Genomic DNA, 14,412 nt, shown 5'->3' with positions numbered 1-14,412 from the left:
GCACTGAGGTCTGCTTATTGTAAATATCTTGTACTTGTTTGAACACCTTTTAATGTCAAAGTTGGCCTCTGCGCTTCTGCAGTGTTAGAAAGACTCTTTCTTGCACTGAGGTCTGCTTATTGTTAATATATTGTACTTGTTTTTATACCTTTTAATGTCAAAGTTGGCCTCTGTGCTTTTTCCGTGTTGAAAAGACTCTTTCTTGCACTGAGGTCTGCTTATTGTAAATATCTTGTACTTGTTTGAACACCTTTTAATGTCAAAGTTGGCCTCTGTGCTTATCAGTGTTGGAAAGACTCTTTCTTGCACTGAGGTCTGCTTATTGTAAATATCTTGTACTTGTTTGAACACCTTTTAATGTCAAAGTTGGCCTCTGTGCTTTTTCAGTGTTGAAAAGACTCTTTCTTGCACTGAGGTCTGCTTATTGTAAATATCTTGTACTTGTTTGAACACCTTTTAATGTCAAAGTTGGCCTCTGTGCTTATCAGTGTTAGAAAGACTCTTTTTTGCACTGAGGTCTGCTTATTGTTAATATATTGTACTTGTTTTTATACCTTTTAATGTCAAAGTTGGCCTCTGTGCTTTTTCCGTGTTGGAAAGACTCTTTCTTGCACTGAGGTCTGCTTATTGTGAATATCTTCTACTTGTTTGAACACCTTTTAATGTCAAAGTTGGCCTCTGTGCTTGTCAGTGTTGGAAAGACACGTTTTTGCACTGAGGTCTGCTTATTGTAAATATCTTGTACTTGTTTGAACACCTTTTAATGTCAAAGTTGGCCTCTGTGCTTTTTCAGTGTTGGAAAGACTCTTTCTTGCACTGAGGTCTGCTTATTGTGAATATCTTCTACTTGTTTGAACACCTTTTAATGTCAAAGTTGGCCTCTGTGCTTTTTCCGTGTTGGAACGACTCTTTCTTGCACTGAGGTCTGCTTATTGTGAATATCTTCTACTTGTTTTTACACCTTTTCATGTGAAAGTTGGCCTCTGAGCTTATCAGTGATGGAAAGACTCTTTCTTGCACTGAGGGCTGCTTATTGTAAATATCTTGTACTTGTTTGAAGACCTTTTAATGTTAAAGTTGGCCTCTTTGCTTTTTCCGTGTTGGAAAGACTCTTTCTTGCACTGAGGTCTGCTTATTGTAAATATCTTGTACTTGTTTGAACACCTTTTCATGTCAAAGTTGGCCTCTGTGCTTATCAGTGTTGGAAAGACTCTTTCTTGCACTGAGGTCTGCTTATTGTAAATATCTTGTACTTGTTTGAACACCTTTTAATGTCAAAGTTGGCCTCTGTGCTTATCAGTGTTGGAAAGACTCTTTCTTGCACTGAGGTCTGCTTGTTAAATAAAAAAGTGTAAAATTAAATTTCAATAAACTAACCATAATGCCAGCTCATATGCTCTTAACGCTGCATCTTTAACTCTTTTACAGGATTTGCAGTCTTCTGATTCCTGATGAGTTCCGTAAGTGACAAGCTTACTGACTGTGTTTACTCTTCTGTGTATTAGGTATTAGGAGTAGGTATGGGTGCAGGGGAAGGCTGTGTCCTGGCTGACTCTATTCATGAAAAATATAATCTGTGTTACAACAAGATTGAAATTGAGACTCAGCATTGTTTCCCAATTTTCCAAACCCATATGAACTGTAGCCTCAGCTTTCTGTGCTTAGCTGACAGGAGGGATAGCAGAACAGATGTGTTATAAAATTTTGAGCAATGTCCTTGTACAATATTTAAGCTGCTTGTAAAGTGAAGAAAGTAGACACTTTAATCAGCCCACTCCTACAACCTGAAATGTGTGAAAGTCTAAATATTTATCAGAGGGGCTCACTAAAGATGATTTCAACAGGACAAAACTGCTTAAACTACTTCAATCTCCCACTGTGACCACTGGTGCAGGGCAGGATGAGGGTTTGAAGGTCAGTTCCTGCTATTGCAGCATCACTGAGTGTCTATCTTAAGATAAACATCATTTATTTTTGAGGTCGGTTTTGATCAAGAACATAAGTATAGCCTGCATGAAACAACCAGAGCAGGAGGTTCAATCAAGAACACATATGACATATGACACATATCTGCTTGACACGAAAGCAGTGCACACTGAACTCAGGTAACATTTGTTATTAGAGGAGGTCAAAAAGTGTGTCAGTGAGAAATATCCATCAAAAGCATGATTTACACTAGCTGCAGCTCACAGTCAGCAACTCATCAGTTTTGTTGTTCAAACCAAACAAGAATTTTTCACATCATGTTGTCCTGCAGGAACTCACCGGATCACCTCTCCAGCACTTTGATCCCAAGACAGGAATACAATATGCAGAGTTAGTTTAATTGATTGGAATTCAGCTGTCATCTTCAGAGTGTTTCATTTGATAAAGTTAAGAACGAGAAATCAAGTGGTCAGAGCTATCATGGTGATATTCAGGGTCAGATTCTGTGCTAGTGCAAAACCTTCTTTTGGCCTGAAAAAGCTGCTGTGGGGTTTACAACAGAGGAGCAATTGAAAGCCTGCAGGTCAAATTAGCGTCAGGATGCATTTGCAAAAATGTTTCGTGTGAGTAGAAAGTTCTCTGGGTGATCCAACCGTGCGTTAGTTGATATACAAACATGCAATGAGAACATTTCAGTAATTAGCTGTTAAGTGTCACCCAAACATGAGGAGGCCAGTGAAGGAGCCAGTGACGGTTTAACAAAAAGAATACAGTGTGAGTGCAGGTTTACATGTTTCTCTCTGAGAAAAAGAGACGTCGATGTGTTTCTATTAGTGTGAAATCCTTTTTAGAAATTAGGCACTGTGTGAGGTCATTTAGTAAGAGTCAGTGAATCTTTCACAGTTGTAAAACACATAAAAAGAAACAACATAAGTAACGTATGTTTTTTCCCGAGGGTGGTGGGGTAGGACTTCATGTGTGGGTGACTGAGAATGTCCATTTTATTAGATATGTTGTTGTAACTGTTTCAAAGTGAGTAATGCATGAATCTGCAATGATTTTTCTTCCTTAAAAGAGGACTGTGTACAGTGTCCATTTGTGTCTGTCTCCACGTTGGGTGATTGTGGAGTATTTGAATATGTGTGCATGAGGGTGGGAATGCCCGTTGGTGGCTGCGTGCGCCTGTTCGACTGTGTCTGTATGTCAGGTCGGTTACACTCCATGTCTCTGGGAACATCTCAGGCCCTCCAAGGTATGGAGGCCTATCTCGATTCACCACACTCCTTGCCGTTAGCTGATGCCCTCAGGCGTCGGTGTGTTGGTGGTTCTGGTGTCCGGGGCTGGGCGCTCAGGTATGTACCGGCTCACTCCCAGTGACTGCTTGGCGGGGTCTGGCACCCGTGGCTCCGTCAGGCCACTTCCGGGGGGTGGGGGGCTCTCAGTCCTCTGGCCTCTGGGCCTGTGGCTCAGGTCACTCTGGCACAGCTGTCTGCCGGCAGAGCCCACGGCCACATCACGGGCCCCCTGCGGCTTCTGCTCCGTGGCTGCTGGGTGACCTCTAATCTGGGGCTCTCCTCAGCGCTTCCCAGGAGGGTGGCATGGCTGCAACTCCGATAGTCCTCCTTGGGCTCTCACATTCTGGGGGCCTCTGGGTGTCTGGGGCCTGGATCTCCTCCATGCCTGCTACATGCACTGGGGGATAGACTATGGCTCCCTGTTAAATCCAGAATTGAATTCAAAATCCTGCTCCTCACATACAAGGTCTTAAATAATCAGGCCCCATCTTATCTTAATGACCTTGTAGTACCATATCACCCTATTAGAGCACTTCGCTCTCACACTGCAGGCTTACTTGTTGTTCCTAGAGTATTTAAAAGTAGAATGGGAGGCAGAGCCTTCAGTTTTATCTTTTGTCCTGTCTTCCTCTGCTCATCCCAACAGGTTGTGGCAGATGGCTGTCCCTTCCTCAGCCTGGTGCTACTGGAGGATTCTTTCTTTTAAAATGGAGTTTTTCCTTCCCACTGTTGCCAAAGCGCATGCTCATCAGAAATCATATGATTATTGGGTTTTTTCTGTATTTTTCTCTCATCCACATCAAAAGGAGCAGGTTAAAGTGGTTCTGGCATCTGACAAGGATTCCTCCTGAGCGTCTCCCAGGTGAGGTGTACTGGACGAGCTCCCACCAGGAGGAGGCCCTGAATCAGACCCAAGACATGATGGAGTTCCCCTAGATAAGCTGGAGGAGGTGGGTGTGGAAAAGGAGGTCTGGAGTTCTCTGCTTAGGCTGCTGCCCCCACAACCCGGCCACAGATAAGTGAAATAAGTAGATCAAATATAACTTGGTGTTCTAAAGAATATTGTTGTTTCCTTGCAGGACACCAGGAGAGATGAGCCCTCCATCACAGATGGTGTGGTCACCTGCAGGTTCAAGGTCATTGCATCTCCAGCCCACATCTACTGCCACTGTACTTAAGGGAAGTTGGGACAATGTTAAAGACTTTCGTCAGACAATTGCATTTGGATGAGCTAAATTCATGACAGGCACTCAAGCAGTAATGCCTCGACTGACAAATGAACATACCAAGCTTCTGTGTTGTTTGAGCCAGAGACTGCACTTGTGGATGAACAATAAAAACATTTTATATTTATTATATTAGTAATGTAACTTGCAATAAAAAGTTATGGGAAGCTTAAACTTAGTTTCAGAATAATTAAATCTGAGACTTTGTTTTATTGAAAAGTTATTAAAGTTTTAAAGTGTGTGACAAATAAAATAATAAATTATTAAGTAACACCAGCTACAATATTGGAAATATGTGTGTTGTTCAGCAGAACAGTGTTCAGTATGTTGGCTGAAATGCTTTAAATTTGAAAATAAAAGTTGGGCTGATTTTAACGCATTACAAGGAGTGTTTTAATTATTATTTTCTAAATAAGCAGTGTTTATATTACGTGTAATGAAATAAGTTCAAGGATAATAAAAGGTAATGAGATTTAATTGCATTCAACTTATGTGCAGCAAAACTAAAAATAAGTTACGGAAGTGTTCAAATAATATGTGTGCTTTTAAAAATGCTCGTCTATTTAAAGACTACACAATCTGTGTTAATTCTAATTATACCACAATCCCTTGCCTGTTGTGTTAAATATACATAAACAGTATGTGTTATCAGATGAAAGTACAAAACTCTCAAGAACCCCCCTCCTAAATTTCAGGTGGCATTTTAAAAACATGCCATGACATAACACACAGCTGCTATAATCATACAGTGAGGTCAAATGTCAATTATCGTTATAGGTTCTTGCTATATGTTATAACATAAACACAGCACAGTTGTAAGAATAATAGTTTCTAGGTTCTAAGGCTTTTTGTCAGTTTAATAGTGAGCTTTACGAGACTCATTTTCGTGCCAAAGGCTTGCACAGGCCTAAGTTCCCTTATGACAACTAGAGCTGGAAACAAGACCTCAAGCGATCCTAAGGCTAATTAGCACGGCTAGCATTTAAAAAACATCTGTTAAATGTTGTCATTGCTAGCATATACCTGTATTACAGCATGGTAAGTAGCGAGAACGCAAAGTTTTTGTTACCTTTGAAAAGAAAAATGTGAAGCTGTAATATTAGCATGAGCTATGCTAATGTTATTCACTGAAACAAACATCGCAGGTACTGACTTGCTGCTTTCTAATATCTGTGTTTATTTCTGGATATACCTACATGGTTATTAGACATCCCACATAAAGGGTGACAAAGGCAGTAACTATAAATGACCATAACTTTACTGTAAATTACACTGATGGGCTCAGTTCATATAGTTATATCACGTGCACACGCATGTTAGCAACCGTAACCATGCAGGCTGTTGGTATATGAATGCTGCGCAAGGTTCCAGCTGTTCCTTTACACTTGCTCTTGGATTTGTCTTGACCTGCTCCAAGCTCAGCTTGTGGAAAGATAACTTTTGGAGAATATTTCTACAGAAAGCGGATTTTACTACAAAGCGACAACAACTACTGCATCTTTGGATCTTTTGTACTTGTGTTTCATCATAACAGCAAAGCTTGAAGATCGTGGACCCCGACTCCTCGACAGCCACCAGGTACATTTCAAAATTTCTTCAATTATTTCAAGAGTCACTAGATGACTATAGTAATTTTACAGGTTCCAGTGTGAATATCACGTTTTAATGTGATCAAAATAAGTGTGTTCTAAGACTTTTCCTGGCAAATCGCTTTTATGCTTTAAATTTTCCAGGAGAGGTGTAGAATTTATTACCGACTGGTGTATGAATGTGAAAAAAGGTTTTACTTTGATTTGAAGCCTTCAAATTTGACACTTTTTTCCAATGAAATGGTTAAAATTAGCTTAAAATTCGTAAAATGCCCCCCTCCCCAAATATACATATGTATATGTGTATATCGGTTTCTATGGTAACAGCATCTCCTCACAATGTTAGGACATATAGGAGTAAACACACCATATCCCCTGTAGGTCCTGACATCATTTTCTTCTCAAAGGCTTCATTTGAATAAACTATAACTTTTCCCCAGCTACATATGCGATGATAAATAAAATAAAATGAAATAATATAAAAAAGAATATTAAAACATCAATCATAGTCAAAAATAATCATAAAGTCAAACTGTTACAAAAATGTGTTTTATTTTTAAAATTGTGTGTGGAGTTCTACTGCCTTTTTTGCATTAGCAATATTTAGGACATGGAATTGGTACATGGGGAGATTAAATGTTTCGTTGTATTTTACATCGTTAATGAAAGAATTAAAAAAAATATGAGAATGAGCTGCTAAATTATTTATGGATTTTCTGCAGTATGCTATTCATGTCCAGTTCTTTACAAATCAGTACCTATTATCCATGACCTAGTCCAACGTAGTGTTTGCATAAAGGTTTAAAAAGAACAAATAAACAAAATGAATGTATACAAAATACAATACTGTTACCTTAAAAGTGTAGTGTGCACAGAGTGAGCTGCCTTGGCAGAGATTTGGATGCTTCACTTAATGATTGTGGACATAGTTGAAATCTTGTTTTCTTCTCACATGAACAAGTAAAGTGTCATTCAGTCTGATATGAATGTAGCCTGTAGCTTTAGCACTGGGTGCTTACTACATTCCTACTGTTATTTTAAACTTTGTTTCCTTACAGGCTGTCTTGACTACATTGTTGAACGTCCCAAGAACGAGACCTTTCTGAAGTCATCAGGATCCTTGATGACAGTCTCCTGAGCGCCATCTCTTCTGATGAAGCGTGGGACACTGATACCGTGCGTGTCAGTAAAGGTGAGTACATCGCCCTCTCATCCTCCCCCTCTTCTCATGAAGAACTGGATGCTGATGCGTGTCAGTGAAGTGGAAGGTGAGTACTCCCTCCCCACCTTGCTTTCTTGCACTGAGGTCTGCTTATTGTAAATATCTTGTACTTGTTTTTACACCTTTTCATGTCAAAGTTGGCCTCTGTGCTTATCAGTGTTAGAAAGACTCTTTCTTGAACCGAGGTCTGCTTATTGCAAATATCTTGTACTTGTTTGAACACCTTTTAATTTCAAAGTTGGCCTTTGTGCTTTTTCATTGGTGGAAAGACTCTTTCTTGCACTGAGGTCTGCTTATTGTAAATATATTGTGTTAACTTGTTATTTTCTGTTTTATCGCGAGAGTACTGTTGCCCGCGAAGGGTTGTTGTTGTTGTCCGTATGAAAAATGGCGGAATGAATAAAGCGCTGTGAATGAGAGTACGACGTCGTGTCTTTTGAGTTAACATTGGTAGCAGAGGATGGTTTCCAATTACAAAGTACCACCAAAGCTTGATGAAGCCAGGCCATACGAATGCTGGAAGAATGAAGTCAACATCTGGAGACGAGTTACGGAGCTGGATAAAAAGAAACAGGCACTCGCGGTGGTGCTGGGCCTCGAGGGAAGAGCCAGAGAAACGGCCATGGAGATACCCGCAGACAAAGATGACGGTATGGAAATACTGCTTGCAAAACTTGACGCGGTGTTTCAGAGAGAAGAGAAAGACCGCGCTTATGAAGCCTACTCGTGTTTTGACTCCATTGCAAAGAACCACAGCGTGTCCATGGCAGACTACATTATAGACTTTGAACAGCGTTATAACCGGATGAAAAAGTGGAGGAGTGTAACATTACTTTGTACACTAAAGCCTCAATGACAGACGCTGAAATTTTCCTGACTGAGGCACTGGGGTCAACCATTATTGATACTGCATGTACACGTACAGTTTGTGGTCAGAAGTGGCTAGATAGTTACATGCGTGACCTCAGCCAAGGCCAAGTAAACAAGCTGTTGCAATCAGAAACCCCCAGCTCCAGACCATTTCGCTTTGGGGATGGTATTGTAGTGTATTCCAGCAGAAAAGTGAAACTTCCAGCCAAAATTGGACAAACAAAATGTGACATTGAAAGTGAAGTAGTTCCTGTTGACATTCCACTACTACTGAGCAAAACGTCTCTCAAGAAAGCAGGGACTGTTCTAGACATGGAGAATGACAGTGTTGTCATGTTCAAGCAGCCTGTTCCTCTAGAGCTCACTAGTTCGGGACACTATTGCGTGGACATTAGAGATGAAAATACTACAGAAAGTTGCAATGAAAATGAAGTTCTCATGGTAACTGCTGAAATGTCTACAAAAGAGAAACAGAAAGTCCTTGTGAAACTTCATAAGCAGTTTGGTCATGCATCTGCAGAGAGGTTATTGAGGCTCATCCAAAGCTCTGGCAATACAGATAAACAATGTGCAGTTATTCTACAAGAGATAGTTCATGACTGTGACATTTGTCAGAAATATTGCAAAACCAAGCCGAGACCTGCTGTTGGTCTACCCCTGGCTTCTGAGTATAATGAGACAGTAGCGATGGATCTACATGAGCTGGAGCCCAATGTGTGGTACCTTCACATCATCGACCACTTCACACGCTTCAGTGCCGGCAGCATCGTAAAGACAAAGAAAGCTGCAGAGATCATCAACTCCTTCATTCACACCTGGATAAGCATTCACGGTGCCCCCAGACGGCTCTACACAGACAACGGCGGAGAGTTCAACAACACAGACATTCGGGACATGGCTGAAAACTTCAACATTGAGGTAAAAACAACGGCGGGGTATAGTCCCTGGAGCAACGGACTACTGGAGAGACATAACATGACACTTACAGAAATCCTCCTGAAGGTAAAAAAGGAACGTGGATGTGACTGGCACACTGCGCTAGACTGGGCCCTTATGGCCAAAAACAGTATGCTTAATGTACATGGTTATAGTCCACATCAACTTGTGTTTGGCCAAAACCCCAACCTTCCTTCTGTGTTGATGGATAAGCCACCTGCCTTAGAGGGCACAACTGTAAGTGCAAGAGTAGCTGAACATATCTCAGCATTACATGCTTCCAGGAAAGCATTTACTGAGGCAGAGTGTTCAGAAAGGATCAGGAGAGCACTACGCAAACAACTTAGGCCTACAGATGACAAATATGAGGCAGGAGATAAAGTATACTACAAACGAGTCGACTGTACAGAGTGGAAGGGTCCAGGTGTAGTTATTGGGCAGGATGGAACTGTTGTATTTGTAAGACATGGGGGGACTCTTGTAAGAGTACACCAGTCAAGATTGACTAAAGTGGATTCACAGACTGGAGATAAACAAATACCACACAGTACTACTGATGATGACAACAAAGACGCAGTTGAAAATGATGACACTGACACACCCGATGGTGAACAGAGTATTAGTGAGGAAGAAGACATCACTATTGACAGAGAAACCAACACTACAGAAAACATGTCTGTCACACAAACTGCAAATGAGCCCTCTACACCCACTGATCACGTCTCTGCAAATGTAAAATTAAGATCAGGACAGCTGATTGCTTTTACCAACAGAGACAACGGTGTTCAACACACAGCCAGAGTGCTAGGCAGAGCGGGAAAAGCAAAAGGGCAATACAAAAACTGGTACAATGTGCAATATCTTGAGCATGATGGTAGTGAAGGTGAAAACAGAGATGCAGATGTACTCATAACAAAAGATATTTCCTTTGATTCTGCTAAGCAGCAGGAGATTGAGAGCTGGCAAAGTAATGGTGTGTTTGATGAAGTGAAAGACCTGGGTCAAAAATGTGTGTCTACTAGATGGGTCTGTACACTCAAAGAAACTACTAATGGTGTTGTCCCAAAGGCTCGACTTGTGGCACGGGGGTTTGAAGAGGTAAATACTAAAGAACTACAGAAAGACTCTCCAACATGTGCGTCTGAGTCCCTCAGACTGGTGCTAGCTGTGATATGTCAAAACAAGTGGAGAGTAAATTCAATGGACATTAAATCTGCCTTCTTGCAGGGAATGGAACTGTCAAGAGGCATCTATCTTCGTCCCCCACCTGAAGCTGGCAAGGACAATGTTCTATGGAAACTGAAAAAGTGTGTTTATGGACTTGCAGATGCTTCACTTTATTGGTACAATAAGGTCAAAGACATTATGCTCAAAACTGGTGGTAAAATATCACAGGTTGATCCTGCAGTGTTCTATTGGCAGAATGAACAATCTGAGGTTACAGGAGTGCTTGCATGTCACGTTGATGATTTCCTTTGGGCTGGTTCAAGTCACTTTGCAACTCATATCATTCCTGTACTGAAATCTACCTTCCTTGTGGGCCGTGAAGAACATGACAGCTTTTCTTATGTTGGTATGGACATTTGTACAGTTAATGATGTAATAGAGGTGCATCAACAACTTTACATTGACAACCTACAACCGGTTCAGTTACAAGCAGCACGGGCTGTACAGAGGGAGGCTTCCTTAAGTGAAACAGAACGTGAGCAACTCAGGTCAAAAATAGGACAGATTTTGTGGGTTGCCAAACAAACAAGGCCTGATGTTATGTTTGACACATGTAGCCTTGGATCTAATATCAAAGATGCAACTGTACAGTCTATTCATGAAGTGAACAAAGTAATCCGTAAACTTAAGGCAGAGAAAGTGACTCTTAAGTTTCAGCACTTGGGTAACAGTGAGGATCTGGCATATCAGTGATGCTTCATTTGGCAACCTTCCTGATGGCGGTACTCAAGGAGGGGCATTAATCGTCCTTATGGGTAAAGGAGGAAAGTTTTGTCCTCTCTTCTGGCAGTCTAAAAAAATCAGGCGCGTGGTCAGAAGTACACTGGCAGGAGAAACTCTTGCCATGTCAGATGGAATAGACAGTGCAGTCTTCCTGGCAACACTTTTTTCTGAGCTTACAACTGGTAACACTGGTCTAAACGCTCTTCCTTTGATCTGTGTGACTGATAATCATTCCTTGTTTGATGCACTCAAGTCTACTAAGCAGGTTACAGAGAAGAGACTGGGGCTAGAAATGAGCAGCATTAAAGAGCTCATACAAGGCAAGAAAATCAGACAGGTTTGTTGGTCAGATTCAAAATCTCAACTTGCTGATTGTCTGACAAAAAAGGGAGTTTCACCTTTAACCCTTCTAAAGGCGCTAGATGAAGGACTCTGGATACTGTAATCCTTTGTTTACAAAGTTGTCTTTGCATTCAAATGTACCATTGTTTATTGTGTGCAATGATAGTATGCTTTAAGTAAAGCAAAGCACTTTTGAAAAAAAATTTTTTGTTTATATAAATATATACATATATGTATACAAATGTTTACAGGGGTGTGTTTATACTTTTATTTTATTTTATTTTAAGAAAGAGGGAGATTGTTAACTTGTTATTTTCTATTTTATCGCGAGAGTACTGTAGCCCGCGAAGGGTTGTTGTTGTTGTCCGTATGAAAAATGGCGGAACAAATAAAGCGCTGTGACTGAGAGTACGACGTCGTGTATTTTGAGTTAACACTTGTACTTGTTTTTACACCTTTTAATGTCAAAGTTGGTCTCTGTGATTTTTCAGTGTTGGAAAGACTCTTTCTTGCACTGAGGTCTGCTTATTGTAAATATCTTGTACTTGTTTAAACACCTTTTCATGTCAAAGTTGGCCTCTGTGCTTTTTCAGTGTTGGAAAGACTCTTTCTTGCACTGAGGTCTGCTTATTGTAAATATCTTGTACTTGTTTGAACACCTTTTAATGTCAAAGTTGGCCTCTGTGCTTATCAGTGTTGGAAAGACTCTTTCTTGCACTGAGGTCTGCTTATTGTAAATATCTTGTACTTGATTTTTACACCTTTTCATGTCAAAGTTGGCCTCTGTGCTTATCAGTGTTGGAAAGACTCTTTCTTGCACTGAGGTCTGCTTATTGTAAATATCTTGTACTTGTTTGAACACCTTTTAATGTCAAAGTTGGCCTCTGTGCTTATCAGTGTTGGAAAGACTCTTTCTTGCACTGAGGTCTGCTTATTGTAAATATCTTGTACTTGTTTGAACACCTTTTAATGTCAAAGTTGGCCTCTGTGCTTTTTCAGTGTTAGAAAGACTCTTTCTTGCACTGAGGTCTGCTTATTGTAAATATCTTGTACTTGTTTTTACACCTTTTCATGTCAAAGTTGGCCTCTGTGCTTATCAGTGTTGGAAAGACTCTTTCTTGCACTGAGGTCTGCTTATTGTAAATATCTTGTACTTGTTTGAACACCTTTTCATGTCAAAGTTGGCCTCTGTGCTTTTTCAGTGTTGGAAAGACTCTTTCTTGCACTGAGGTCTGCTTATTGTAAATATCTTGTACTTGTTTTTACACCTTTTCATGTCAAAGTTGGCCTCTGTGCTTTTTCAGTGTTGGAAAGACTCTTTCTTGCACTGAGGTCTGCTTATTGTAAATATCTTGTACTTGTTTGAACACCTTTTAATGTCAAAGTTGGCCTCTGTGCTTTTTCAGTGTTGGAAAGACTCTTTCTTGCACTGAGGTCTGCTTATTGTAAATATCTTGTACTTGATTTTACACCTTTTAATGTCAAAGTTGGCCTCTGTGCTTTTTCAGTGTTAGAAAGACTCTTTCTTGCACTGAGGTCTGCTTATTGTAAATATCTTGTACTTGTTTTTACACCTTTTAATGTCAAAGTTGGCCTCTGCGCTTCCTCAGTGTTAGAAAGACTCTTTCTTGCACTGAGGTCTGCTTATTGTAAATATCTTGTACTTGTTTGAACACCTTTTCATGTCAAAGTTGGCCTCTGTGCTTGTCAGTGTTGGAAAGACACGTTTTTGCACTGAGGTCTGCTTATTGTAAATATCTTGTACTTGTTTGAACACCTTTTAATGTCAAAGTTGGCCTCTGTGCTTTTTCAGTGTTGAAAAGACTCTTTCTTGCACTGAGGTCTGCTTATTGTAAATATCTTGTACTTGTTTTTACACCTTTTAATGTCAAAGTTGGCCTCTGTGCTTATCAGTGTTGGAAAGACTCTTTCTTGCACTGAGGTCTGCTTATTGTAAATATCTTGTACTTGATTTTTACCCCTTTTAATGTCAAAGTTGGCCTCTGTGCTTATCAGTGTTGGAAAGACTCTTTCTTGCACTGAGGTCTGCTTATTGTAAATATCTTGTACTTATTTGAACACCTTTTAATGTCAAAGTTGGCCTCTGTGCTTATCAGTGTTGGAAAGACTCTTTCTTGCACTAAGGTCTGCTTATTGTAAATATCTTGTACTTGATTTTTACACCTTTTCATGTCAAAGTTGGCCTCTGTGCTTATCAGTGTTGGAAAGACTCTTTCTTGCACTAAGGTCTGCTTATTGTAAATATCTTGTACTTGATTTTTACACCTTTTCATGTCAAAGTTGGCCTCTGTGCTTATCAGTGTTGGAAAGACTCTTTCTTGCACTGAGGTCTGCTTATTGTAAATATCTTGTACTTGATTTTTACACCTTTTCATGTCAAAGTTGGCCTCTGTGCTTATCAGTGTTGGAAAGACTATTTCTTGCACTGAGGTCTGCTTATTGTAAATATCTTGTACTTGATTTTTACACCTTTTCATGTCAAAGTTGGCCTCTGACCTTATCAGTGTTGGAAAGACTATTTCTTGCACTGAGGTCTGCTTATTGTAAATATCTTGTACTTGATTTTTACACCTTTTCATGTCAAAGTTGGCCTCTGTGCTTATCAGTGTTGGAAAGACTCTTTCTTGCACTGAGGTCTGCTTATTGTAAATATCTTGTACTTGTTTGAACACCTTTTAATGTCAAAGTTGGCCTCTGTGCTTATCAGTGTTGGAAAGACTCTTTCTTGCACTGAGGTCTGCTTATTGTAAATATCTTGTACTTGTTTGAACACCTTTTAATGTCAAAGTTGGCCTCTGTGCTTTTTCAGTGTTAGAAAGACTCTTTCTTGCACTGAGGTCTGCTTATTGTAAATATCTTGTACTTGTTTTTACACCTTTTCATGTCAAAGTTGGCCTCTGTGCTTATCAGTGTTGGAAAGACTCTTTCTTGCACTGAGGTCTGCTTATTGTAAATATCTTGTACTTGTTTGAACACCTTTTCATGTCAAAGTTGGCCTCTGTGCTTTTTCAGTGTTGGAAAGACTCTTTCTTGCA

General features: G+C 40.2%; 1 long non-coding RNA gene across 1 annotated transcript; it reads left to right on the top strand.

The window, feature by feature from the left end:
* The first annotated feature begins 309 nt into the window (after positions 1–309).
* Positions 310–4,732, top strand: LOC147310890 (uncharacterized). Its single transcript, XR_015125510.1, has 3 exons — positions 310–1,460; positions 4,028–4,171; positions 4,301–4,732. It is a non-coding gene; the product is annotated as an uncharacterized LOC147310890 (long non-coding RNA).
* The last annotated feature ends 9,680 nt before the right edge of the window (positions 4,733–14,412 follow it).

Source organism: Aulonocara sp. 'chitande type north' Nkhata Bay, linkage group LG16, assembly GCF_057382095.1.
Source record: "Aulonocara sp. 'chitande type north' Nkhata Bay isolate Kocher_YH1m ecotype deep benthic linkage group LG16, A_spYH_male_GT1.1, whole genome shotgun sequence".
NCBI lineage: Eukaryota > Metazoa > Chordata > Actinopteri > Cichliformes > Cichlidae > Aulonocara > Aulonocara sp. 'chitande type north' Nkhata Bay.
Note: the sequence above shows the minus strand (reverse complement) of the source record. Positions and strands in the feature narration are given on the sequence as shown.